Here is a 26250-nt window from a genome sequence, read left to right as displayed (position 1 = left end):
TTACTTATCCCAGCAGAGCCAGAGGATTGAAAGCAGCTACATCAAACCCCTGTGTAGCTAACAGGAATGAAGACAAATACTCCCTTGTATCTGAAGTGATGTTTAGTTTTACCCTTTGTTAACTGCAAGACTAAAGGAAAAGGCAGTGGTGGTGCCAGATATTAAGAGTGAAACACGAAACAATCATCATAGTTATGCCCATAGTGACTGCAAAATCTTTCTATATACTTCTTATTATCATCAGTGTATTATTTTGGCCTCAGAGCAGGGAATGTGTCCCTCATGCTGCTTTTAGGCCACTAGGTGCTCTGGAAACAGGAGGGCTCTGAGTGTAACCTATAGCACACATGGCCCATCTGGGGACGTAGCTCAGTGGTAGAGCACATGCTTTGCATGTATGAGGCCCTGGGTTGTATCTCCAGCTTCACTTTTTCACCCTGCTGCTTTGCTCATGCCCAGAGGGGATGTGGCCCAGCAGTCTCCCTGCAGGAGTTTTAATCCTGCTCAGTGAGGGGCAAGTGCTAATTGCATGGAAGGTCTGGGGGGTTTTCTGCTCCTAAGTCTTCTCTGTACATTTAAGATTCCCACCCGCTGTGCTGCTTGGGACAAGGGTAGATGAGAAGGGCGAATCCTCCAGCACTGGAGGGAAAGGTCCCATCTGCAAAGACTGAGAGGCAAAGACTAGACTTATTTCTAGTCTGGGCCCAATCTTTTCACCTGGTATAGCCCTTGTTCCAGCTCAGGTGGTAGCTAGGGGATGTCTCATGACTGCAGCCATGTTTGTTCAGTTCCACCCCCTTATACAGCTTTGGTACAAGGCAGGAATTTTTTGTCTCTCTCCTGAGGAAGAGCCCCAGGTTTAAGGTGGATTCCTGTACCAGGTGACATGGTCACATGTCCTGTGAGACCCCCAAGCCTTCATTCTTCCTGGCCTGACTCACAGATGGTGTAGGACAGAGCCATCTACAGTCTATTGTCCTGGTTAATGGGAGCCATCAAGAGTCCAAACCACTGTTAATGGCCCACACTTTGCATCATTACAACAGGACCTCAGAGTTATAGTTCATATTTCTAGTTTCAGATCCAAGAATGATCGGTTCATACAAATAGGATGAATACACACAATAGATTATAAGCTTTGTAATGATACCTTACAAGAGACCTTTTGCATGAAGCATAGTCCAGTCACTTTATATTCACACTCATTAGCATATTTTCATAAAATCCTATGGAGTACAACGTCACAGCAGGGAAAGGGTTTTACTGCAGCACCTGGGAGCAGTTGAGTTTCATGTTCAGGTTGTGGTATGAGTTCCTCCAGGTTTCTCGTAAGCACACAAGGACCTTAGCGGGTGCTCTTGATACAGGAATTGCCCAGACATGATAAAGTGATGGGGATTGCATTTTCCTTTTTTATTTCTGTATTTCCAATGACATTTCTGTTTGTGATTTCATTTTGCTTTGTATAACTGTGTTTTCTCCTGGATTTGATATTTAACGAAAAAAAGAATAAGGCCTCAGGGCGTTGGATGGAGGAGCAGGCGGGGCTAGGACTGCTAAGAGAGCGAGAGTAGCAGGTTTTCTGTATTGTTTCCTGCCCTCATTTTTCTTGACTAGTTTCTCTTCTGCATGAAATTTGCCTCTTTAAAATGTGAGCTTGGCTAGCTCAGTTGGCAGAGCATCAGACTTTTAATCTGAGGGTCCAGGGTTCAAGTCCCTAGTCAGGTAAAGAAACACTATCCCCCAGGACTTTCCTTTACTTTAGTTTTTCCTTTTCAGGACATGGCCTTTCCTAGGAAGGGCCCTTTACTGACTGGGACTGAAGGTGTTACTGCCTCACCTGTCCACTGGCCTCATAGTCTGGAGGAAGAAAGGCCTCTGGGCCTGCAGCAAAGTGCTGGGTGCTGACTTTTTGAGCAAATGCAGGGCTGGTCACAGAGGCATGTTCCCACTGAGTCCTCCCTGCCTGAAAAAATTGTCCCCACAGACAGGGGCGGCTCCAGGCCCCAGCACGCACGTGCTTGGGACAGCAAGCTGCAGCGGGTGCTCTGCCGGTCGCCCCGAGGGCGGCAGGCAGGCTGCCTTCGGCGGCATGCCTGCGAAGGGTCTGCTGGTCCTGCAACTTCGGCGGACCTCCCGCAGGCAAGCCGCCGAAGGCAACCTGCCTGCCGTGCTTGGGGCGGCAAAATGCCTAGAGCCGCCCCTGCCCACAGAGTCCTCCCTGCTGGAAGTCTACAGTAATCAACAGGTGCTCTGCTGGTCCCATGGTGTAAGGACTTTGAATCCTGCAATTTGAGTTGAAGTCTCAGTGGAATCTGAGAACAATTCCTGTGCCACAAACCCTGCGGGGCCTTCCAAGGCTCTGTCTTGCTTTCTCAAAGGCCATGAAAGCCACTACAAAAGGTTTTTTTCTCCTGCTGATAATAGCTCACCTTAACTGATCACTCTTGTTATAGTGTGTATGGCAACACCCAATTTTTCATGTTCTGTGTGTGTGTATATATATATCTTCCTGCTCTATTTTCCACTGCATGCATCCAATGAAGTTGGTTTTAGCCCAGGAAAGCTTATGCTCAAATAAATTTGTTAGTTTCTAAGGTGCCATAAGTACTCCTTGTTCTTTTTGCAGATAAATGAATGGAGGTTAAGTCCATGAATGGCTATTAGCCAGGATGGGTAAGGAATGGTGTCCTTAGCCTCTGTTTGTCAGAGGGTGGAGATGGATGGCAGGAGAGAGATCACTTGATCATTACCTGTTAGGTTCAGTCCCTCTGGGGCACCCGCCATTGGCCACTGTTAGCAGATAGGATGTGAGGTTGGATGGACCTTTGGTCTGACCCAATATGGCCATTCTTATGGTCTTATGAAGGGAGGGGCAGAGACCTGTGACAGAGTTTCTGTAGTATAGTGGTTATCACATTTGCCTAACATGCAAAAGGTCCCTCATTCAAAACCAGGCAGAAACATGTGGGTTTAATTGTCCCAGCTCCTACTGGCCTGTCCCTGCTGTTGTAGGAGCAGCAGTGATTTCTATGCTCAGAAGGTCTGTTATACTTCCCCTGCTCCCACTTTTGTCTCTTCTCCCTCTCTGAATGCCTGTGAAGTAGCTTTTCCCATCCCGCTCCCTCCTGGAATGCTCGTGGTATGAATGGGCTGCTTGAAGAGCAGAAGAGCTTCTAGGTAGACAAGGTGTCTGGGACTCTAATTAGGCAGTGATCACACACCCAGAGCATGGACACTGCCCAAGGTGGAGTGTGACCCACCAGATGCAGCCAAGTCATCTCTAGTCACAGGCCATGAGGAGCAGGTCCTTAAAAGGGGAAGGGCCCTGTGCTCAGGAGAGCACTCACAAGCTTGTACCTCCAGTGAATGCCCTTTGCCCGGACCGCCTGGCCAGTGGTTCTCTGCGTTGTATTTCATTGTGCCTCAGGGAGACTTACCTTCATCGCACCGTCCATAGCTGCGCTGTGGGACACTTACCTTGCAGAATCCTGACATCTCTAGTGGTGTGCCTGTCCTGGGAGTGTGAGTATGCAAGTGTGAGTGTGACACCTCCCCCCCCCCCCCCGCTTCTTCTTTTGAGCTTAGCTGTCATTATAACAAACGTGCTGCTTTCTGCCAAACTCTGGTGGGTCATTAGTCCTCCCTACGCTTACTAGCTGGCCCAATTTCGGGTAACACCTGCGATAACCCCAATCCCTGCATGGCAGAGGGTGGTGAAATGAGCTGAGGAAAAAGCCTTGGCATCAGCAGGGGAAAGCTAGAGGATCTTGGCCAGTCATCTTTTGAAGCCTTGTGGCTTGGTCTCCTCTGCCCTTGGAGATTGGCCTATGGTGGCCGGCTCTTCCTGCTGGCCTCCTTTGTGTGACTTGCCAAAGGAGGGAGTGAGGTAGGAATGGGGCAAAAGAGGAAAGTCGAGCTGAGGAAGGCAGGGCAGAAGCTAAGCGCCTCAGTGCGGCTAAGTGGGGTTAGTAGAGCACCACCAGTCGTTCTGCAAAGCCTGGGGAGGTGCGGTTGGCTGCTGGGAGGTAGAATCTTGTGCCTGCCTCTTGGCTTCCCAGGGATGGCTACTTGCAGCCCAGGAGAAGAAGGATGGTTCTGGGTGAAAGGAAGACAAGCAAAGCTCTGGCAGGAAATTTGGGTGCGGGGTGCGGGCTCTGTGCTGGGGGAAGGGGGTGGAGTGCAGGAGGGGTGGCGCTTACCCTGGGCACTGCAGCTCACAAAGTGACTGGTACACACAACCCTCCGGCAGCAGCTCCTAGGTGGGCGGGGCCAGGGGTCTCCGTGTGCCGCTGCCTGCAGGTGCTGCCCCCAGAGCTCCCATTGGCTGCAGTTCCTGGCCAATGGGCGCTGCGGAGTTGGTACTCGGGGCAGAGGCAGTGAATGGAGACACTCCCCCCACCCCAGGGGATGCTGGGACGTGCCAACCACTTCTGGGAGCGGCACGGAGGGACGGAGGCAGAGTGGGCAGGGAGCCACCTTAGTGCTGCTGGTACATCTCTGCACACTGATGTGGGGAGGGGAGCAGAGGGCCTCCATGTGCTGCCTGGGGTAGGGGCAGTGCACAGAGCTGCCTCCCCTCCCGGGTCTATTACAGGAGTGGGTGGGTGGGGTCTTTTGGCCTGCAAGGTGCAGCAGGTCGGACTAGATGATCACACTGGTCCCTTCTGACCTTAAAGGCTTTGAGTCTAAAAGGGAGAGGGAAGTAAAGATTTTTTTTTAAATAAACCAAACATTGTAATACCAGATAACTCCAATAGCTCATTGTACAGTCCCACCCCTTTCTTCCTCCATTGTGTGTTCAATGACCTGCAGGACATCGATTCTCTCATTTCATTGATAAACTGACACAACGTGACTGAAATAAAACCAATTCCCAGTAGAGAAAATGTCACATCCTTGCATTGGCTGGGAATCGAACCCAGGTCAATTGCTTGGAAGGCACCTATGCTGACCACTATACCACCAATGCATCTGGCAAAAGTGCCACTTATGCTTGCCCAATGAGGCTAGAGCAGCATTGAGGCACTTTTCTGCCTGTTAAAATGTACTGGATTCTCATCACTAAAAAAACACCTCCATCTTCACTTGGGTTTGAACCATCAGCCTTTCAATTAGCCACCAAAGTTGTTAATCACAGGGTATGTCTACACTATGGGATTATTCCAATTTTACAGAAACTGTTTTTTGGAAACAGATTGTATAAAGTCGAGTGCATGCGGCCACACTAAGCACATTAATTAAGTGGTGTGCGTCCATGTACGAGGCTAGCGTCAATTTCCAGAGTGTTGCATTGTGGGTAGCTATCCCATAGCTATCCCATAGTTCCCGCAGTCTCCCCCGCCCATTGGAATTCCGGGTTGAGATCCCAATGCCTGATGGGCCAAAAACAGTGTCATGGTTGATTCTGGGTAAATGTCGTCACTCAATCCTCCCTCCGTGAAAGAAACAGCAGACAATCATTTCGCGCCCTTTTCCCTGGATTGCCCGGGCAGACGCCATAGCACGGCAACCATGGAGCCCGTTCAGCCTTTTTTCACTGTCACCGTATGTCTACTGGATGGTGCTGACAGACGCGGTACTGCAGCGCTACACAGCAGCATCCCCTTGCCTTTTGCAAGTGAGCAAAGATAGTTACTAGCCATACCGTCCCGTCTGCTGCTTTGCAAGTTGACAATGACAGTGACCAGTCATAATGTACTGTGTGCTGCTGTCATTGGTGCTCCTGGCCGGCCTCGGTGAGGTCGGCCGGGGACGCATGGACAAAAATGGGAATGACTCCCCCGGTCATTCCCTTTTTTACGTTTTGTCTAAAGGGAGAGTCAGTCCTGTCTAGACTATCAGGCAAGCCTACTAAAGAACCAAAGAGGCAAACAGCCGCTCCGGGTCAGAGCCCCAGACATCCCGCAGAAATGATGAGCTGCATGCCATTCTAGGGGGTGCCCCTGCAACAACCCCACCCATTGCTTCCCTCCTCCCCCACCCCTCCTGGGCTACCGTGGCAGTTATCCCCCCATTTGTGTGATGAAGTAATAAAGAATGCAGGAATTTGAAACAACACTGACTTTATTGCCTCTGCAAGTAGAGCTCAAAGGGGGAGGGGGGGCAGCCTCCAGCTGCTATGATATTGCAGGCAGGACTGAATCTCCATTAGACAAAGCTTAAAGAAGAGAATGACCTGGGAGTCATTCCCATTTTTGCCCAGGTGCCCCTGGGCGACCTCACCAAGGCCAGCCAGGAGCACTCATGGGACGACGATGACGCATACCAGTCCTACTGTACCGTCTGCCATCTGGAAGGGAAGGGAAGGGAAGGGGATGCTGCTGTGTAGCGCTGCAGCACAACATGTGCCAGCAGTATCCAGTAGACATACGGTGACATTGAAAAAAGGCGAGAAATGATTTTTTTCCCTTTGCTTTCACGGGGGAGGGGGGGCAACGACATATACCCTGAACCACCCGTGACAATGTTTTTGACCCTTCAGGCTTTGGAAACTCAGCCAAGAATTCAAATGGTTTTTGGAGAGTGCGGGAACTGTGGGATAGCTACAGTCATCAGCCGCCCCTCCCTCCGTGAGTGTCCATTTCATTCTTTGGCTTTCTGGTATGCTTATCTCAGCTCCTTAAGTTTCAGCACTGTGTTGAGTCCCTGTTGTGGCCTCTGTCCATCATAGCCTGGGAGATTTTTTTCAAATGTTTTGGCATTTCATCTTTTGGAACGGAGTTCTGATAGAACAGATTCATCTCCCCATACAGAGATCAGCTTCAGTATCTCCCCTACAGTCAGTGCTGGAGCTCTTTTTTGATTCTGGGACTGCATGGTCACCTGTGTTGATCGGCGCTCCACACTGGGCAAACAGGAAATGAAATTCAAAAGTTCATGGGGCTTTTTCTGTTTACCTGGCCAGTGCATCCGAGTTCAGATTGCTGTCCAGAGCGGTCACAATGGTGCACTGTGGGATAGCACCCGGAGGCCAATACCATCGAATTGTGGCCACATTAACCCTAATCCAACATGGCAATGCCGATTTCAGCGCTACTCCCCTCGTCGGGGAGGAGTACAGATACCGGTATTAAGAGACCTTTATATCGATATAAAGGGCTTCGTTGTGTGGATGGGTGCAGGGTTAATGCGATTTAATGCTGCTAAATTCGATATAAACTCGTAGTGTTGACCAGGCCAGAGAGAGCAGCAGGTTTCCCATATTGTTTCCCGCTCTTGTTTTCTTGACTAGTTTCTCCTCTGCACCAACTTGATGTTTTTCTTTGTGAGCCTGGCTAGCTCAGCTGGCAGAGCATCAGACTTTTAATCTGAGGGTCCAGGGTTCAAGTCCTTGGTCAGGTGATAAACTACTCCCCAAGATCTTATGCTGTCTTGCTGGAGTCCTCTTTGATGTTACTTTTTCACTTTAGGATTTTCCCTTTCCTCAGAAGGGCCTTTTTGTGTGTGGTTTGAAGGGGCAACTTCCTGACAGCCCCTCTGTCCTTGCAGCCTGGAGGAATAAAGGCCTCTGGGCATAGAGCATGTTCCTCCCCTGCACACACACACACATACAAACAAACAGAATATCCCTAAGGAATTAGAATCACCTGCTGCCTTCCCCAGTTCTTATTTTCCCTCCTTTTCCACCCAGGATGGCAGGTGAACTCTACAGAGGCACCTCTGGGCTTGCACTGACTAAGGACAACAGCTGTGAGTGGGGCAAAGAGAGGGGAGGGCTCATGTTAAAGGACTTTTGGTTGCTGGACTTACGAACCGTAGGGAGAAGGACACTGCCCAGCTTATCTGGGGGGGGGGGGTTTCCCTCGTGGTTTATGTTTATGTGTTGGGGCTGCTGACATGACTTCTGCTAACCCTGGGCTTACATTGCAGTGTAGACATACCCTGAGAGGGCATCTATACTGTGATAAAATCCCGCTGGCCTGGCTGGCCTGGATGATCTGATTTGGGCTCCTGGGGCTCAGACTGGAGCCCAGGCTCGGAGACCCTCACCCCTCGTGGGGTCTCGGAGGCTGGGCTCAAGCCCAAGTGTCTACACTGTAATTTTATAACCCTGCAGCACAAGCCCCACAAGCCTGAATCAACTGACCCAGGGTTTGAGAATAGTGACTTGGGTGTGTTAATGGCAGTGTAGACATAATGCTAGGCTATGTCCGCACTGCAATGAAACACCCACGGTTGTCCCGTGCCAGTGCAGGCTCCCAGGCTAGGGCCGTGGGGTGGTAAATTTGCACTGTAGACATCTCGGCTCAGGCTCAATACCAGGCTCTGGGACCCCACAAGGTTGGGAAGGAGTTTAGCAAGCGAAAAAGGTAAAATGGCAGTGGAGTATTACCCTGGACTCAACGGCATTTCTCCATTGGTCTGTCTGCTAATCCAGGATTCTGTCTGGGGGGCAGAAGTAACCGGACAGCTGGGCGGGGGAAGGGGACACCGAAACATCCGGGATCTTACCTGGGAGGACAGCGGCGCCTGCAGCTCGACATGAGATGGGGGCGGGGGAAGCAGGAGCATTTCCCAGTTCCAGGCTGTCCCCGTCTGGCCAAGGCACAGAGCTCACAAGCAGAGTTTAAAGCTCCAGCTGCCAAATTGCAAAACAAGCCGGGCCCTGTGGCTGGTACCTGTGATCCCAGCTCCTGGGGAGGCTGAGGGTGGCAGATCACTTGAGCTCAGGAGTTCTGGGCTGCAGCGGGCTGTGCCGATCAGGTGTCCGCACTAAGTTCAGCATCAATATGGTGATCCCGGGGAAGCTTGGGGTCTCCAAGTTGCCTAAGGAGGGGTGAACTGGCCCAGGTCAGGAAACGGAGCAGGTCAAAACTCCTATGCTGATCAGTAGTGGGATCGCACCTGTGAATAGCCCCTGCAGTGTAGCCTGGGCAAGACAGTGAGACACAGTCTCTTTTTATACAGACACCCCCTGCAGAGCCTGGATGGGGGGATGGGAGCACCCACATGCTGGGGATTCTGATTTGGGGGGAGGGATGCACCCAAGCAACACGGATCTTGAAAAGGGGAACAGAGACACCCACAGATCCCGGATGGGGGCAGGCAGGGGAAACCACACACGGGAGCTAGTTCATGGGGTGGGGGACAGAGACACCCACCGGGGATCCTGGATGGGAGCACCCACATGATGGGGATCTTGAACTGGGAAGAGGGAAGCACCATGTACCAGAGGTTCTGAATGGGGAACAGGGACACCCACACACCAGGTGTCTTGCAGCAAGAGCTGCGGTCTTCATTTACACAGGGCAGAGATGGGGAATTAACCATGTCCCTTACGGAGCTTGTTCCACTAGATAATTAGCCTCACGGTTAAAAAATGGTAATTTCCAGTTGGCATTTTGTGACATTGACTGCAAACCAATGGGGTCATGTTCAACCTTTATCTGGTGAATTAAAGAACCCTTTAAAATCAGATATTCCCCCCTCTGGGAATTTTTAAAACTGTGTATTTAAAAACAGTGATTAAATCCCCTCTTAACCTCCAGTCAATGAAATCTATTGCGCTTCTTCAATCTCTCGCTGTAGACAGAAGAGAACAATGCACATTTTCCTTGTTTTTAAAGGCAAAAATCCTGATCTTTCCAAGGGGATCTTCTGCTTCAACTGTCAGTTTGGGGAAGGATTTGGCTTCCTGGGTTATAATCTGCCTGCTGGGTTATAATCTGCAGTCTGTCAGCTAAGCCATAGTACCTGCTATTATTTAAAGTATTATGTTTGCCCACACCTGACTCCCTGCCATCCCCACTGGGGCCTGAACACGCTTTGCTTGTGTTTGGATTCTGCAAAGCAGAGGAGCAGGTGACATTTTCCTTGCAAGCTGTGTTTGTGTGTGTGTGTGTGTGAATATTTGGCCAGGTCTGCACTACAAAGTTATTTCAGCATCAGTATATTGCTCAGGTGTGTGAAGAACACACAACGCTCCCTCGGTCAGCAGCTTTTGGCTGGTGCACACACTGCAATGCCACGTCTGGCGACAAAACTGCCCTGTTTTGGTGACAAAATAAAACCACCTCGACGAGAGGCCTAGAGCTTTTTGCAGCAAACTTAAAGTGACAAATTGTCAGTGTAAATGCTGCTGGTCATTATATCACCATAACTGGTCTCCACCAGTATCCCACAATGCCTGCCGTGAACTCGCCTGCCCTGCATTCCTGCTACAGAGTCTGGGCCCCTCCCCTTTCATAGCTCCAGAAAGTTCTGACTGCTGAGCTGTTATCTACACTGGGATTACGTTTATATAACGGCATTGCCAGCCTAGATAATGTAATTACTCCAACCTAATTTTGTAGTGTAGACCTGTCCAAAGAATCACACACACACCTTGGGAGCAAAACGTCATCTGCTCCTCTGCTTTACAGAATCCAAACATGAGCAACACTTGTCAGGGCCCAGTGGGGATTGGCAGAAAGTCAGGTGTGGGCAAACATGATACTTTAAATAATAGCAGGTACTATAGCTTAGCTGGTTAAAACCTTTGTTTTGTAAGCAGGAGATCCTCGGTTGAACTCCCAGTAGTACCTTGAGGAGTGGCTTTTGTGGCACCTGGTATTGGCTACTGTCAGAAGACAAGATTCAGAGCTAGATGGATCTATGGTTTAAATTACACTCACAGGCATTGATAATAGAGTTACTGAAAGTTTGGATGTTAAGAGCTGATAGGTCAGTGATCCAGTCCCCTCAATGTGGTTTTACCGTTTCCACTTGCTAAACTCCCTCCCAACCTCTATAAAATTACAGTGCAGACATATGGGCTTGAGCCCAACCTCTGAGGCCCCATGAGGGGTGAGGGTTTCTGAACCCAGGCTTCAGCGTGAACACAAATATCTGCACCACAGTTTTTAGCCCCTCAGCTTTACGTCCATGAGCCCAAGTCAGATGACCCAGGCCAGCCCTGCTGCCATCTTTATCCCAGGAGAGATGGACTCTAAGGGTACGTCTCCATTGCAATGTAAGCCCAGGTGTGGCACGCTCTGCTCAAAGCAGCACCTGGAAGCCCCATATTCACCACTCTCATATAATGATAATATGGTTGGTACAAAGTGTGCCTGGTGAGGTATCATTTCAAAAGTCTTGATCTGTTGAACATTAATATCTTGTTGGATTGTGTGTGCTCACATTGGTTGAGAAGTTATGAAGTTTTGCTCTGTGTGCGTTACTGAGATATGTTATGAGGTTGGGAAATGCCCCACACCAGCCTTTCAGGTGCGACAATGGAGGAGCCAGACTCGCTGCTGGCCCATTGAGGGGATCCACAGTCCCAAGGACTATCCCAGGAACCGTGTACAATGCAGGCTTCTCTGAGATAGCACAGCAAAAATGGACATTGCTTGACTCACATGGTAGCAAAGGAGATTCCTAGCAAGTTGGAAGAAACTATGAAAGAGGGGAAGAGACATCATGACTTGGCCTCTCTCCCCCACAACTCAGCAGCTGGAAACACACCTGGAGGACAAAGACTGAACTGATTCAGAAATCAGAAGAGAATAATAACAATAATACTTGCAAACCAAAGTCCCCAAACAGACTAGTATTGGTTTTTCAGCAGAAAATTTTCAGTTTGGGGAATTTTGTTTTCTCAGTCAGACCTTGCCAAGGGAAGCAGGGAGAAAATGTTTGAGTTGACTCCTTCAGAACAGCTCAGCCTAGACACTAGCTCTGGTTCACTGCTCTGGCCTTGCTCGGGTTGAGGGTATTTTAATAATTTGGGGCCGTCCCAGGGTGTTTGGGGGAGATGATGAGGATGTTCCCTTTTGAGATAAAAACTAAGAAATACAGGACTAGAGAATTTTTTTTTTAATCTGGGATTTAGACATTTTATTTAAAGCAAGGGAGTTCTGAGTTTCTGAGAAGGTTTTTGTTTGCAAGAAGTAACATTGTTTGATCTGTCATTGTACCAAAGGGGGAGATGGTTGTCTACAAAGGAGGGGTGAAAACTAAAAGCATTCCAGGAAGATGGGATTCAAACCCATGTGTGCAGAACACAATGAATTAGCAGCCCATCATCTTAACCACTTGGCCACCTCATCTGAGCTGTCAAGAAAAAGATAGAAGGAGAAATCTAAGGTCAGCAGAGCTAGGGATAATAAGGAGTTTTTAAATATTAAGCGGAAGCAGGGGCTGAATGAGCTCCCCCCTCACATCTAGTGAGGAGCTGGGGGAAAGACTTCAGGAACAGACCGTGTTTGCACAGACACACCTACTCTGCCTAGGTATGCAGCATGATGGGGCCGCTTTCCCAAAATGACCAGTTTTGGCTGGTGGTGGGTTACAAATCACTTTAGGATTGAGTGGCATTAAATGTTATTATCCTTCCTGCATGAGTGAAGGGCAGCAGAACATACTTAGTCAGTCCTGATGGAGGGGTGAGTGAGGAATAGCTTTTATTTGACTGCATAGAAGTGATGGAGAACATCATCCTAAACCAGTGGTCCCCAAACATTTCACACTGTGCCCTCGTATCCATGGCTGTGGCACCCTTGAAAACCATGGTTGAGAACCGGGGCTGGGAGTGGAGCTGTTGCTTGCTGGGGAGAGAGGGGTGCGGACAGGGTTGAGGGGGTCGAGGCTGGGCTGGGAGTCAGGGGCCCAGGCTGAGGGTGGGGTTGGGGAAGAGCTGGGGCAGAGTGGGGCTGAATGGTGCTCCCTCCATGGGGGCTGAGTGCTGCTGCCCCCATGAATTTGCCTCTGTGTCCCCCTAGGAGTCATGCCCCACATTTTGGGGACCACTGAACCCTACTCGCTAAGCAGGGGCTAGTGATGCTAAAGCCCAGGGAAGGGAGAACAAGTGCGGGAGCCCCAGAACTGGAACCATAACCCCCCACTTCTGTCTGTGGCTCCGCCCCCTTCTACCCACGGCCCCATCCACTGTCATCTCTGTTTCACCACTGGCCCCACCCTGTCACTCCTTTACCCCTGCCCCGCTGCGGCCCCGAGACCAGAGACGCTCTGTGCCCCTGCTGCAGCCCCCGGGCCGTAGCAGGGAGTGGGAGCTCCTCCAGCCCTGGGGCCGACATGGGGGAGACTTTTCCAGGGGGGCCCAATTTGGCCAGGGCACCTAGTTATTGGCCTCACTGTCTCCTTGGCGATGCAAGGTTTGGGGAGGCTGAGCAACCCCTCCCCCCCGAGCCTCCATTATGAGCCGCCCAGGCTACCACTGCTCAGTGTGGGGCCAGTCTCCCTGTGTCTCTGCTGTTCATGCTGGGGAGCCTGGCCGGCCTTAGTGGTGGGGCCCCGGCAGCCGCCCAGGGCTCCAGGGGGTCAAAGGGCACCGTGTGCCGGTGCAAAGATGCTCACTGCTCTCCCTGCCCCAATGCTCCTCCGTGGCCCCATAGAGGGCTGGGGGGAGTGAGGAGCAACACTATGTGCCCCATGCGTCCTGGTCACTGTCCCCACCTGGGCTGTGCTGGGAGGGGAGCATCAGAAGCTGCTGCTCTCTGCCCTCCCCTGATACAGCCCAGCTGAGGAAAGTGACCTGGATGCAGGGAGCGCAGACGATGTCACTTCTCGCCCTGCCCCTGCAGCCCCTTGGGGTGCCCGGAGGAGCAGCATCCCAGGGAGGAGCAGGCAGCAATGCCAGCTGCTCCATGCACACAGGTCAGTGTCCCCACGTGGGTGCAGGAGGGAGTGCAGGGGTTAGGGGTGAAGGGGGTGCAGGAGCAGGGCAGTGGCTGGTGGCACAGGAGGGGAGTGCAGGAGTTAAGGGCAAAGGGGACACAGTGTAGCGGTTAGGGCACAGGAGGGAGCAGGAGTTAGGGGTGAAGGAGGCACAAGGGTTGGGAGTGCAGGAGCTAGCACTAAAGGGGGAGGGGGATTGCCCAGGGGTGATGGGGAAGTGCTAAAGTACAAGTTTTGCCCCGGGCACCAGTTCCCCTAACGCTGGTCCTTGGTAACATTTCTTGCTGGGAGAGGGAGGGGAGAGAGAAGAGGCGTTTTCTCTCTGTTTCTTTCCTCTCCATTTTCTGCTCCTTCCTTCAATTCCAGAAACCTCCCTTGTGTTTCAGACTGTGCAGTGACGCCCTCCACATGCCAGGACTCTGGTGCCTTTGGAGCAGAAAGATCCCAGGAGCTGAGGGTGAATCCAGGGGTGAGTAGCTGGCAGGAAGGAGCCCTAGCAGCTCTTCTGGGAGCGCAGGGGAGGAATGACTCCCCCTTCTCTAGATTCTCCCCGTGGGGCTCTGGGGAGCAGGGAGGGTTGTGTGATAAATTCCATCCAACTCCCCCTTTGATCCAAGCCGAGGGACGTCTCAGCTCTGCACGATCCCCTTGGCAGCACCAAACAAGGGATGTTTTCCACTGGCGAGGAGACCCCAGCCAGGGACTAAAGGCAGCCCCAGACTTTCCCTCTCTTCCTTCTGGGAAATCAAGTTCAAGTTTTACAAGCAGCTAAAGAAGCCTCAACCCCGCATCTGAATTAATGTCACATTTCTCACTACCTGACAGAAACAAATGTCATTTCAATCCCACGTGAGTCCACTTCAGTCATTCCTCAGCTCTAGTCCTTCCCCCTCCTGCCTTAGCTTAGGGCATTGCGCCACCCGGTGGGCATTTCATTTCCCTCCTCAGTTTCACACAGAGACACAATTTCCTTTGCACAGATCCATGAACAGCAAAACCTCCCTGTATCTCTTGTCTGAGCCAGGGCATTCGATTCCATTGAAACCTTCTCTCCTGCAATGGCGATGGTCAGACAGAGAGGACGTGACCACCTTCAGCCCTGACAGTGAGATATTCACTCTTCTCTTTCTTCAAGCTGCTGCTATTATTCCATAAAACATGAACCACAGAATAAAAAGCTGAGTTTACTCCAGGGTGAGGAAAGAAAGGAGCCACCAACTCCCTGAAAAATCTCAGTGCCCCAGAGAAAACCTGCCCGTTATTGGAATTACTGATGTGCTGGAGATATGTTGGGAAAAGGGACTGTCTGAATTGCAGGAAATGAACAATCTACAGCAACATCATTAACCACAGACACACTCTAGCCATGCTCCAGCCACTGGGGAAATGGGCAGGAATTCTTGCTGCTCAGCCATGGCCACACGTACAGAGCTGCACAGCAGTGAGTGCGCTGGGGAAGCTGGTCTGAGCAAACCATTGGAAATGACCCTTCAGTGAGAACAGAACCAGAGTGTAGAAAGGCCCCTGTGTTAAGTGATTGTGGCTGAGGGCTTAGGGAGCTGGGCTAGGAAACCAGAGGTGCCTTTCTGTGGAGGCTTGATTCTTGCCAGCTAGGCTGTGTGGTGTCTCCATGGCTGTACTTTCAGTGTCTGATCACCCAGGGTGCCACAGGGAGCCAAGTCTAGATGTGTTCAGAGGCTAAAGACACGTCAACATTTCAAACTCCCCCGCAACATTGCTGCTGCAGCTCAGTAATGGAGATGCTCTATGCCAGGTTTTCTCAAACTTCTTTTCACTGCAACCACCTTCTGCCAAAAAAACTTACTGCATGGCCCTGGAAAGAGGGACCAAGCCCCTCCCACACAGGGCAGGGGGGAGCCAAAGCCTGAGCTCCGCCCAAGTGGGGGAAGGGCAAAACCAGAGCTTGAGGGATTCAGCCCTGGGTGGTGGGGCTCAGACTTTTGACTTCAGCCTCAGGCCCCAACAAGTCTAATGCCAGCAGGTTTCCCTACCCCATTGCCCAATGGGCATCCTACTAGATTGCCAGCTGCCTTTCAACTGCAGTGTGGAGACTGTGTGTGTGGGGGGAGAGATAACGTGTATGTTGGGGAAGAGTGAGTGTGTTGAGGTAGGTAGGAGTGGATCATTATTATCCCAATTTGAAAGAGGGAGCAGCTAAGGCTGAGAAAGGAGAATTTACTTGTTTTAGGTCACACAGGCAGGCAGTGGCAGAGTTGGGAATAGGACCCAAGAGCCCTGATTTTCAAACTAACCATCGGATCTTGAATTTCCTACATTGAATGACCTGAGTAAAGTGCTCTCAGATGAGCTCCACACCAACAACAGTGCACAGTAATTATTCAGCAAGTATTTGAGGAGAACTGCAATGTTAGAGAGAATCATGAACTGCTCAGAGACCATTAATGCAGTGAAGCAGCAAAATTCATCAAACATAGAACTGGTTCTGACTTATTTCCTTGGTCTTCAAAGAGAACAACAAGGACCTGAGTCTCCTCCCTGTCAATAACCCCCTGCTCAGAGGGTAGAGACTGAGGACGAGAAGCTGAGGGTTCTCACCAGAGAGCCCAAAGGATGGCCCAGGTCACCGGTGAGGATCACTGCCCGAGCACTATTTCAGACCCACATTTTTGGGTGGATCTCCCACAGTGGGAGCTGCAGAGCACTCCCCCGCAACACACACACACACACACACACACACACAGCTCCTGGTGTTGGGAGGGGAACAGGTGAAAGGACAAAAGAAGCAAGAGACAAAGAGAAAGGAGGGAGGGAGGAAAAGGTGAAACAAAAAGGACAAACCCTAATGACCACAGTGATTCTAAGGGACAAAATCCCAGGTGCAGAATAAAATTCTGCCTCCTTAAGCTCGTGTTTTCCATGCCTAGAATTCAACGGTCACCAGATGGATCAGACTGAACAGGTTTCAAACCTCAAGGAGGTTCTTACCTTCTAAACAGGGATGGTTGTTTTCTAGTAAAATCAGGAAAAGGGAAGGAGAAAACTCAAAAGAGGTTCCTCCTGGCGCTCACATATGTGAAACCGAATACTCTCAGTCCTCAAAGAGAGACCTGGAAAAGGAGACTTGCTGAAGCAAAGCCACAGGGGTCTCTGAGGTTTCCCTGGCCCCTCACCCCTGTCCTGCCTGGCTGATGTCAGCATCTCTCTGTGAGGTCACCACCTCCCCACCACTTTTGACCAATAGTCTGAGGTCCTGCAAAAAGCCTTTGTGATGTCACTGCCACACCCCTCCCTTGCTGTGCTAATGTCCTGCCCCTGCCCAGGGACTTTGGAGGTTTGAGCTACTCCCTGTGGATCACCCCACTCAAGGAGTGTTCGTTCTAGGAAGCAAGCCGGCTAGACAGTAAAACATCAGCCGCTGCTCCCAATACTACACTCAGTTTTTCAGAAATTTGTCGACTTTATGGCCAGAAGAGACCATTAGAGCATCTAATCTGACCCCCTGCATATCACAGGCCTCCTGTATGACACAATAGCTACTTTTTGGGTAAACACATTCCAGAAAGGCATCTAGTCTTCATTAAATGACATCAGAAGATTGTGAATCCACCACTTTCCTTGGTAGCTTGTTCCTGTGGTGAATCATCTTTGCTGTTGAATATTTGTGCCTTAGTTGTAATATGAATTTGTCTCTTTTCACCGTCCAGCCATTGGGGCTTGTTATGCTTTTCTCTGCTACATTAAAGAGCCCTTTAATAGCCAATCTTTTCTCTCCAGTAAGGCCCTTCAACACTTCAATGAAATCACCTTTCAATCTTCTTTTGATAAGCTAAACAGGTTGAGCTTGTTCAATAGCTCCCTAGAAGGCATTTTTCTCCAGCCCTCACAACATTTGGTGGCTCTTTGCTGACCCAGCTCCAATTTCACAACATCTTTTTCAAATGAGGACACCAAAACTGGAGGCAGTATTCCAGTATCAGTCTCACTGATGCCGTGCCATCTCCTGTGATGTTATTGACATAATCTGTAACTGTATAGCTCACCGTTGCGACCACTGTTCTATATTTGCAGCCAATATTATAGAAAGGTTGTCGTGTAAGGGGTCTATTGAGAGGTTATGATTGGCTGATTAGAATTATGCTATCTCTGGATGTGTATCATTTTTGTAGTTGACGTTATGAATATTGGCTCTATGCTGCCCGTATTTCAAACTTGTGCTCTGCTTCCGGGGAATACTCCAGCCAGACAAATTGGTGTCAATTCTGCCTAGCCTGCTTGATGGCTCATTAAGGACCATCAGCTATACAACTGGCCCACTGAGAGAAGTCAGATATGCTTTGTGACTCAGCAAGGTATGCAGGGATCTGCCCTATGGACAGAACTTTAAAATTTTTCTATGCCACGTGCTGGATAGAGTGTCCTTGGGACAAAGAAAGCAAAAACCACATGGCAAGAGACTATAAAAGGCTGATGCCTCATCTCCATCTTGTCTTCAATCCTGCTTCATACCTCTGAAGGGACTTTGCTGCAAACTGAAGCTCTGTACAAAGGACTGAATGACCCATCCCAGCTGTGGATGGACTCCAGAGACTTGATTTCAACCTGCAGTTTATTCCATCACTGCTACAAGCCGGAACCAAGGACTTTGCCATTACTGGATGTGAAGGGTTCAAATCCATGTGCAGTTTATATAACAACCTGATCTATGGATTGTGCCAGCTCTTTTCCAGAGCCAAAGTCCAGAGTATGGTCAAGGGACCAGAGGCCTAGCAAATAGTGATCAGCTAAGAGAAAGCTGGGGTAAACAGAAAGCCTTGCTTGCTAAGATAGGCCTGGTCAGCAAATTGCCAGGTGTTGGAGCTAAGAAGTAAATAATTGTGTCTTATTCAGAGTTGCAAATTGAGCAAAGAATCCCTTTTCCTTTTCTGTTAATCTCTTCTGTAGAGAGACGTTCTTCCCACAGATCCAATCTTGAGTTTATGAGAAGTAGGCACATGTCAGTATAAGATATGGCATCTTTCCACTTCCCTCCCAAGAGACCAATGCCTTGCCTTTAGACACACAGAAAACAATGTTTATTGCCATATGCTTTCACTGGTTCTTTGCTTTAACCCCTAGGAATGTACCTGTTGGACAATCAAAAGAGTTGCTCCTTTCCTATGGACCTCAAATCAGAATTCAACATAGATATTTTATACTACTCACATTTTATCAAATTATTCATTAAATGTTAACTTGCTAACTTGAGACCATAGGTGGAGACATTATGTAACCTGTTAACCATTGGCTACTGTGCTATCTTGTCTTGGTGCAGAACCTATCCTGGGGTGTGGAACTGCCTACCCCGTCACTTTACCCTGCCCATGGAAAATCTATATATTCTATTGTAATCAATTGACTGACAGTGTCTATGAGCCTAATACGCAAGGTGACACTCCGCCAGCGCTGTGTGTAATAAACTCCTATTCTTGACCTCTACACTGTGTAGATTATGTCCTTCACAGATACCTGCTGAATAAAGAGGAGATTCAGCATGCAGCACCCAGTGGTGCCTGGCTGAATGCGTCTCCTCTCCCCGCAGCTTGGTGATCTTTTGAGGAAATGGAGAAGATTGCCTCTGCCTAGCTGTACATTGCTTGCAAAAGAAACAGGTCTTTTTGGTGACAAGTGTTGAAAGGAGCCATTAGACGAATGTGGAGACAAGAAAACATCCCCTAACTGAGCTTGCATCTGTGGATGCTGAAGCCACAACACAGAGTGCTAAACGCTATATGACCATGGCTGGTGTCAGAAGAGTCTCTACCAAAGCCTTTTCCCACCAGCAGGGGCCTCTCTGTGCACAGAACTCCTGGTAGTGTGATGGCTGCAGGCAGTGGAGAACTCTATTTTGGCATCTCTTTGTCGATGAACATCTGCAGTGGCTGTTAAAAGGCCTCTGGATAGTGGTCTTTGGGAAGAGCTGGCTGAAGAGCCTTCCTAGTAACCAGGAAATCCTGGCTCGGCCTGACAGTTCTTCCTTGCTGAACCTAATGTCTCTGTTGGCTCCTTTTTTGTATCTCTTTTCATAAAAAGAAAAGACCTGTCAGCAGAATCCTTCTAAGTAGTGGTTCAAGACAGAGAGAGCCTTCCTTGTGGCTAAGTCTTGGTGCCATGGGGCATGCCTCACTGCAGTGCCTCCTGTTGGCTGTCCTGGCAATTAGCTCTGGTCCCCTGGTGCGCCTTCATCTAGTGGCGTCTGGCTGCCATCTGTTCTATCATTAGGACCCATGTCGTTCTCAGGACTTCAATGTCCTCTTATGGACACAGCCCTCTGGCTGTGCCCCACTCAGGTCTCTCCCCTCTTCCAGGGGGCAGCCGTCCTCTACCCAGACACTTGCCTCAGTGGCCAGCTGCAGTCCAGGGTGTAGCCACCTGTGTCAGCAGCGACTGAGGCAAAAGGGGTGCACCTCCAACCCCCACCATCTGTTTCTCTGGACCACTTCCCCACAGACCTAGCACCTTCCTCCGCCGTTGTATCAGGGCCTCAGTCTGGCAGTAGTCGGCCAGGAGGTCACTCATGCTCCCCTTACCCACCCAGCACTACTCTGATCATGGTGCCCTTCCTTCAGGGCAGCCAATCCTCCTTCCTCAAATTCCAAGGAGTGACTGACTCTTGCTGTGCTGAGCAGCCCTTTATATATGGGCTGCTCCAGCAAGCCTTCTCCTGATTGGCTCTCCCAATAAGCCCTTTCCTGATACGCTGGGTTCTGCACAGCCTCTGCAAGGCTGCCTTAATCTTTCTTCTGCTTGTTTGGGGCAGCCACCCCACCACACTTGGAAAGCGGCAAATGAGAAATCTAGAGCTGAAGGAAAGATTACCATGACTCAGAACTGAGCCGAGGTTGCTGCGACTGAAACACAGATCACTAACCACTATATGATCACAGTGGCTGGTGGGAGAAGCACATGTTAGAAGCCCTCTGTCAACTCAGCTGTGGCTTGCTGTGCATGGAGAGCCAGACACCTCAAGGTCTGCAAGTCTTGAGGGAAATGGGGAACGTCTGTACTTTGGAATTTGCAGGTGTTATCCTGAACCATCAAATGGAACAGTTGTAAACCCTTTTGCAAGGCAGGCACCATGGCTTAGCTGGCTAAAGCACCTGTCTAGTAAACAGGAGATCCTGGGTTCAACTCCCAGTGGTGCCTTGTTGCATGGCTTTTGTCTCCTCTGCTCACATTTTCCTGTGTCTTTCTAGGAAACAGAAGAGACCTCCCTTGGTATCCAAGTAATTGCTTGCTAAGGAAAAGGCTTCTTTGGAGAGAAGCATTGGAAAGAATCAAATCACAAGCCTGGAGTTGATGAAAAGGCTGCTGTGACTGGCATTGGCATGGCGGTTGCTTCGACTGCAATTGCTGCAACACGAGAGCCTGTGCCACACGTCCTTGTGATTTGCTGGGGATGTCCACACACAGAGGTCATGTCACCTTCCTTTTGATTGTCAGTGATGAGAAATGGAGCAGCTGGGAGAAAAGTCCCAGAGAGCAGCACTGTGGCTAAGCTGGGCCAGGCACCTGCCAGGTAAAGTGGAGGTTAGGGATGCAGCACCCAGTGGTGCCTTGCCAAATGTGTCTGCTCTTCCCACCTTTTGGTCAATCTTTTGAGGAAGCAGAGAAGATGCCTTTGCCTTGCAGTGCAGATGCTTCCAAAAGAAACCAGTCATTTTTTCTGAAAGTGTCGGAAGGAGGCACCTAAGAAACATGGAGACAAGGAAAAGGTCATCGTAACTCAACTTGCATCCATGGCTCTTGAGGCCACAACACAGAGCACTGAGCACTGTACGACCACAGCTGGTGACAGAAGGGGCTTTTCCAAAGGCATTTTCCACTAGCAGGGTCCTCTCTGTGTGCAGAATTCCTCATCGTTTGATGTCTGCAGGCCCTGGAGATCACCCAGGCTTCAGTGTGAACACAAATATCTGCACCACAGTTTTTAGCCCCTCAGCTTTAGCTCCATGAGCCCAAGTCAGATGACCCAGGCCAGCCTTGCTGCCATATTTATCCCAGGAGAGATGGACTCTAAGGGTATGTCTCCATTGCAATGGAAGCCCAGGTGTGGCACACTCTACTCAAAGCAGCGCCTTGGAAGCCCCATATTCACCACTCTCATATAATGATGACACGGTTTGTACAAAGTCTGCCTTGTGAGGTATCATTTCAAAAATCTTGATCTGTTGTACATTAATATCGTGTTGGATTGTGTGTGCTCGCATTGGTTGGGAAGTTATGAAGTTTTGCTTGGTGTGTGTTACTGAGATATGTTATGAGGCGGGGAAATGCCCCCTACCAGACTTTCAGGTGCGACAAGGGAGGAGCCGGACTTGCTGCTGGCCCATTGAAGGGATTCACACTCCCAAGGACCGTGTACAATGCAGACTTCTCTGAGATAGCACAGCGACAATGGACACTGCTTGACTCACATCGCAGCAAAGGAGCTTCCTAGCAAGTTGGAAGACACTATGAAAGGGGGGTAGAGACATTATGAATTGGCCTCTCTCCCCCACAACTCAATATCTGTAAACACATCCGGAGGACAAACACTGAACTGAGATAAATCAGAAGAGAATAATAATAATAATACATTCATATCAAAGTCCCCAACCAGACTAGTATTGGTGTTTCAGCAGAAAATTTTCAGTTTGGGGAATTTTGTTTTCTTAGTCAGACCTTGCCAAGGGAAGCAGGGAGAAAATGTTTGAGTTGCCTCCTTCAGAACAGCTTGGCCTAGACACTAGCTCTGGTTCACTGTTCTGGCCTTGCTCAGGATGGGGGTATTTTAATTATTTCGGCAGGTCCCAGGGTGTTTGGGGGAGATGATGAGGATGTTACCTTTTGAGATAAAAACTAAGAAATACAGGACTAGAGAATTCTTTTTTTTAAGAAATCTGGGATTTAGACATTTAATTTAAAGCAAGGGAGTTCTGAGTTCCTGAGAAGGTTTTTGTTTGCAAGAAGCAACATTGTTGGGTCTGTTATTGTACCAATGGGGGAGATGGCTGTCTATAAAGGAGGAATGAAGACTAAATGTGTCCGATGAGGATGGGATTCGAACCCATGCATGCAGAGCACAATGGATTAGCAGTCAATCACCTTAACCACTCGGCCACCTCATCAGAACTGCTGAAAGATGAACAGGAGGAGAAATCTAAGGCCAGCAGAGATAGGGACAATAAGGAGTTTTGAAACACTAAGTGGACTCAGGGGCTGAATGAGCTCCCCCCTCACATCTAGTGAGGAGCTGGGGGAAAGACTTCAGGAACAGACCGTGTTTGCATAGACACACCTACTCTGTCTAGCTATGCAGCATGATGGGGCCACTTTCCCAAAATGACCAGTTTTGGCTGGTGGCGGGCTACAAATCACTTTAGGATTGAGTGGAATGAAATGTTATTATCCTTCCTGCATGAGTGAAGGGCAGCAGAACATACCTAGTCCGTCCTGATGGGGGGGTGGGTTGGTGACGAATAGCTTTTATTGGACTGCATAGAAGCAATTGAGGACCGACTTTTCACAAACTTTTCACACTGTGCCCTCTTAGCCATGGCCAAGGCCCCCCAGAAGCTGCGGTCGAGAACCAGGGCTGGGAGTGGGGCTGTGGCTTGCAGGGGAGAGGGGTGCAGACACAGGTAAGGGGGTCGCGGCTGGGCCAGGGGCTCAGGCTCAGGCTGAGGGTAGGGTGGGCGAAGAGCTGGGACAGAGTGGGGCTGAGTGGGGCTCCCTCCGTGCCCTCCATGGGGGCTGGCTCAACCCTGAGGTGCCCCCATGAACATTCCTCTGTGCCCCCCTAGGAGGCATGCCCCACATTTTGGGAATCACTCCCCTAAACTGACCCCTAGTCACCAAGCAGGGGCTAGTGGTGCCAAAGCCCAGGGACAGGGAGCTTTGCCAGAGTGGAGCCTGCAGGTCACATGCTGGGGCCTGACCCAGGCTCAGTGCTCTGGAACAGCTCTGAACCAAACCCAGGCAGAGCCCTCATCAGTGTGACACCGCCCAGGGGACGCTGTCACTGCGGGAAACCTCCTTGCCTTCAGCACCTCCTGGGACTGACCTTGGAGCTTTCAGCACCCCTGTTCCATGCCAGGAGCTTCCTGTAGTGAGTCACCTTAGCAGGACACCTGGGAAAGCCTCACACCCCCCCCCCCGCAAAGGAGTCCTGCACCCCCAACTTCCGCAATCACCAGTGACTCTCAGCCAGCGCTGTAAAACAGAAGGTTTATTAGTGGTCTGGAATCCAGACTGGGAAAGTTCTGTGTTCGCACAGGAAGCAGGAAGATTCAGCAACGTCCATCTTGGGGGAGACCCCGAACTCAGAGCCTGGGCTCTCCCGTCGAGTCCCCAACCCAGCAGACTCCTTGCTTCCAACAGCCCAACTCAGCCAGGCCCTTTCCCCTCTTCTGTCCTTTGTTCTGTTTCCCCGGTAACCTGCTCACCTGGCCTCTACCTCGTTCTTTGTTCTCCAACTCATCCCAGCCAGCTGGTGTCTTGCAGCAGGTGCGCCCCGGCCAGCAGTTGCTAGGAGACAGAATTTGTGGCCATTGTCTGGGCCCAGGCAGCTGGACAGCAGCCACACCTGCCCTTTGGGGGTCTCCGCAGAGTAAACACCCTTGTCCCAGCACCGAGATCAGTGGTCCCAAAACTTTTTGAGGGTCAGGCCCCCCCTTACCCTTGTCCGTGCCCCCATGAGCCACACCTGGGAATGGGGCCACAGCTGTGGGGGAAGGGACGCAGACAGGTGTCAGGGGGCTGAGGCAGGGGCCAGAGCTGGGGGTGGGGGCAGAGACCGGTAGCAGAGCCACAGGTGTAGGGCTGGGAGTGGAACCCTGGGAGCCAGGCCAGCAGCCAGGGCCAGCAGCTGGGGCTACAGCCAGGAGCGGAGCTGGATGGTGCTCCCTCCCCACACACTCTGGGGGCTGGCCTGGGCCCCAGGTCCATTCCCCTGAGTGTTACTTCATTCCACCTGGCGGGATGCACCCTGCGTTTTGGACCTCTGACATAGATAATCATGCAACAAATAGGGGAAACTGAGGCATGCACAATATGCAAAACATTCTGAAAATTCCCACTTCGTCACAGGGGTGTCAGTGGGGTCTGAGCTGGGCAGCAGCACAGGGAGAGTGGGGAGGTTTCCCTTTGGAAAAATTAAACTGCAAAACATCCCCCTGTGTTCCCGCAAAAGTGTCTAATTCATCCCTTAACCCCCTCCCCATGAAAATCTCCACCCCTGCCCTGGCCCACAGAGACCCCCTCACTCCAATGCAGATGTTTAACTTTTCTTATTTTTCCTTGGCCTTGTGCAAACATTGTTCCCATCAAAATGATCCAGGGCTTTTACAATGAGAAAGAGAAAACAAACTAAATCAAACCCAAAGAAACCGCTATCGACCTCCCCGCCACAGACAGTTTGGGTCTGAATTTTTCTACTGAAATGTTGAGACAATAAGACTCTCACTGCTATTGTCCAGAAACAAACCTAAACCTCCCATGCAGTACCTGGGACATCTGTGTCTGACCCATCAAGGCTCAGCTCCTTTGGTGAGATTTCCAGCTGCCCAATCCTGCTGCTATTCCAGGGGAGCAAATCCTGGCTCCTGTCAGCATTTATCTCAGCCCCGTTCTGTGCATCACAGGTTTCTCCGGGAAAGGGCAGTGAATGGTTCTAGGGTCCAGTGATCCTCATCCAAATCACGCTAGAACCTGAGACTCCTTCCCCTTCCCCAGGCTGTGGGCGGGGAGGCATTTCAAAGAGCTCTCGGCGCTATAGCACGTGGCTAAGGAGAGAGAAAAAGCCTCATACCCCCTCTGCTCTGGGTGCTGGGTTTAGTCCTGCAGCCTCTGCCCCCCACCTAGTGCCCTATGGCTCATCCCTGACCCTTGCTGCTGTTCCTTGCTATAGACTGTGAGAGGAGCGGAGGCAGCGCAGGAGCCTTCTGGGGATGCAGATCCGAGGCTTTGGGAGAGACACATTGTCTGAGACATCAGAGCGCTGCAAACCCTGCAGCCACCCCCTCAATCCGGGGCCTGTTCCAGCCCTGAGTCCGGGCTGCCGCGATCCCTCCCCCAGAGCAGGTGCCCACAGATAACAGCCTGGAAATAGGCATGTGAGACTAACTCCTGCTTTCCCTGACAGGGCCTCCCCTAGACTAAGTGGCGTCCCAGGCAAGACGTGTCTTCGGTGCACCCCAGCCCCACCCCTGCTCCATATGTTAAACCATTGAATACCTTATTTTTGTTGCATTTGTAGCTCATCACATGATTTTGATGCACAATTTGATGCATGATTTTCTCTGTCATATAAAATACATTTTCATGCTAGGATGTGTAAACCTGTATTTATTCATGCCATATATAAGCAAATAAAAAAAATCATTTCCTTTAAGCGTATAGAAACTTTTAAATTTTGACAGTAACTAAAATGTGCTAACACCTAGCAATGGAACTGTCACCAGCACTGGGTGGGCCGCTATTAAATAGTGTTACAGTAGGAGACAGCGTTAGGCTGTTAACCCCAGGCCTTTAGTTCAAAGGTCACTTTTCTCGCCTTTCCTCTCCTGAGCTAAAGCAGTGGAGAGATCCAAAGGCTAGTTGATGACATTTCCAAGTGCTAAAATAGCAAGT

The 26250-nt window shown here is 50.4% G+C and overlaps 3 non-coding genes across 3 annotated transcripts; 1 reads left to right on the top strand and 2 right to left on the bottom strand.

Moving 5' to 3' along the window:
* Positions 1–4900: 4900 nt before the first annotated feature.
* On the bottom strand, positions 4901–4972 carry TRNAG-UCC. The gene has a single exon. It is a non-coding gene; the product is annotated as a tRNA-Gly (tRNA).
* Positions 4973–20710: 15738 nt separating this feature from the next.
* TRNAT-AGU lies at positions 20711–20784 on the top strand. The gene has a single exon. It is a non-coding gene; the product is annotated as a tRNA-Thr (tRNA).
* A 1882-nt stretch (positions 20785–22666) lies between these two features.
* TRNAS-GCU lies at positions 22667–22748 on the bottom strand. The gene has a single exon. It is a non-coding gene; the product is annotated as a tRNA-Ser (tRNA).
* Positions 22749–26250: the final 3502 nt, after the last annotated feature.

The sequence above is a fragment of the Mauremys mutica genome, unplaced genomic scaffold (assembly GCF_020497125.1).
Source record: "Mauremys mutica isolate MM-2020 ecotype Southern unplaced genomic scaffold, ASM2049712v1 Super-Scaffold_100210, whole genome shotgun sequence".
In the NCBI taxonomy this organism is placed as follows: domain Eukaryota; kingdom Metazoa; phylum Chordata; order Testudines; family Geoemydidae; genus Mauremys; species Mauremys mutica.
The sequence above is the reverse complement of the archived record's forward strand: the minus strand, read 5'-3'. Positions and strand labels throughout refer to the sequence as shown.